Below are 2,608 nucleotides of genomic sequence, written 5' to 3' on the forward strand. Positions count from 1 at the left end.
GCCTGGCTGTGGCCAGGTAAAGGAACCTCGCCTCCCACGCAGGCAGGTATTGCCTCTGTGGCAGGCATCGCAGTCGGGAATAGGAGAGGCCAAGGCAGAGCCTCACTTAAATGTTTAGTGTGAATAATATTAACCTGGAACAAAACAAACCTCCAAGAGAACTGTCTGTCAGGTAACCCCGGCTGCGTTTGCCTGGCTGAGACACTTCTGTCCCTGTGCTGACCCTGCTGCTTTAATCTTTACATAATATGCTTAGCTATGTTATGTAAACTTTTATCACTTCAAACCTTTCTTCGTCTAAGAGGGAAATATATCAGCCAAGGGTAAAGAGGTAATGGCAATTCAAAATGTTTTCCCCCTTTCAACAACTAAAGGGAATTAAAAAAATAAAATGTGGTCTCACCATTCCACATGTACGAGGAAAACTTTCTCCCTGCTTGAGCTGTGAAGTATTGTACTTTTTCTCAGTTGTGATTCAGGTGTAGGTGGAGTCTGTGCAACCAAACATACAGAAATTCAGAACTTGAAGCAGTGCTGAGATATTTAAGGATTAGAAACATTATTGCCACCTGCTCCCATGTTATATTCAGACAACAGAAGTGCTTTTTGCAGTTTCCCTGTACATAAAATTAATCTTTGTTAAGAAGTTGTTTTTTAAATAACTTGGGGTTTTGCCCCTTCCTATTTCTTTGCTAAATAATCCCAGTGACATTTTCACCTAAATTTGAAAATACCACAGTCAGCTGTTTCTTCCCATTCCATGTGCATTTACAAGATATTTTCCTGCTTCTGATGGAGAACAGCACCTAATGTCAGCTAGGTGGGTTTCTGTCTGGTAGCATGCATTAATTTCTCAGAAGGATTAATAGTGAAGTAATTAACAGAATATGATGTGTAAAAGTCCTTCAAAAAATGCAAACCTCCTCCAAGTAATGCTCCTCATCACATTCAATGGTGCATTGTACACTCTTGACATCATGGTCCCCTTTTTCTAAAATAACTTAAATCATACTTTCAGTCCTTCCAAAACAGACCCCCTGAAAACCATCCAGGAAGTGATAAAATTCTCTTCTAAATGAGTCTTCTAACCGTATTTCCTTAATGTTGCTTTGACTGCTTAAATGTGCCTTAAAGGAGGCACACATTTTCCCGCTTGAATACCCTATGTTAATTCCTCAACCCATCTCAGGACTTCACTTTGGTGACAGTTCATGGTGCTTCATTACAGATCTCCTTTTCTGCTAGGATTTTAAGGAAGCACAGAGAGAGAAGCTGAGTGAATAGCCTAATTGAGACAGGGGCAGGATGGGGCCATACAGTGTCCCAGAATCTAGGTCATAAATTTCCAGTGCCAAAATAATCAAGGGAGCACTGAAGTGTTTCAGCACCGAGTGAAGGGTTTGAGTCATCGCTAGTCAGGCCCTGATTTTTCTTCTGGTGTGTAACCTCTGGCCCAGAGCCCTAAATGGTAGGGCTTAAATTAAGTACACCTAAACTAGGCAGAAGGTTTGTACTGCCTTATGAATAGAACATACACACTGAGGTGTGCCCTGTGATTTTAAAAACATGAGCCCTACCTATGCAGTGTAAAGGGAGTAGGGTAGGGTTCTCAGCTGCTCCCAGTTTTATCCTTTTGACCTTTCAAAATAACGCATTTGGCCCTTGGATGTTAAAAGTCACATATTTTACTCAAAACCCTTTGGAAGACTTTTGTAAGTTTGGATCATATAGGTTGTAATTCTGGCCCTTTTGAACAGAGTGGCAATACTCCAGTGTTAGATTTCACCCATGCAGGAGTGCTGAGACACAGGTTACACAATTTTTTTTCTTTTTTTCTTTTTTTTTTTTTCCTCTGTGCTTAGTTTTATGTGGTTCCTAAAAGCTGACAGTATTTACAACACCAGACACATCTAAGGCAATACAAGTTCTTTGCATCCGCAGAAGCTTGGAGCTTCCTTACAGGAACACACGAGTTCATCCCACCTGGCACAGACAGTCACACTTTAAGACTGTTATAGTTAAGGACACTTCTGTTAAGGGCTCTTGATTGAAAGTGTCTGTTATAAGGACAGATATGTCAATCAAAATCCATGAAGTTGGAGAAACATGAGCAAAGTTTCCATTTATGAGTGTTTAATTTCAAGAAGTAATAGATCAATTTAGATTTTTTTTTTACTTATTTGTCTGTTCTGAGAGTTGTACTAATTTATGAGAAGTTTTATCCATTTCTATTTAGTTAAAAAACAGGGAAGTTATTTTTACATGTCAAAGTAAGAAGTAGGAAATGCAACTTTGAGATTTTTTCTGAATTTCTATGTATGCATTACTGTTCATTCCCATTTAAACCAGCACATTTTAATATCACTATTACAAATGAACACTGTTGCTAAGTTATAACTGATAAAAAGGGTTTGGGTTTATGAGGTAAAGATAAATTATCTCAACTATGATACAACTGAAAACATAGCTATCTCTCTTGTGATAGCATCTCTCTCAAAACTTGAATATTTTATATTAAAAAGTGAGATGGTAATATTCATTTGTCCATGGTGCACCCTGTTTATTAATCTCTTCCAACCAAATCCTAATGAACCAGTTCATCCATCTG

The sequence above is a fragment of the Manacus vitellinus genome, unplaced genomic scaffold, assembly GCF_001715985.3.
Source record: "Manacus vitellinus isolate BGI_N305 unplaced genomic scaffold, ASM171598v3 scaffold_3_pilon, whole genome shotgun sequence".
NCBI classification, from domain to species: Eukaryota; Metazoa; Chordata; class Aves; order Passeriformes; family Pipridae; genus Manacus; species Manacus vitellinus.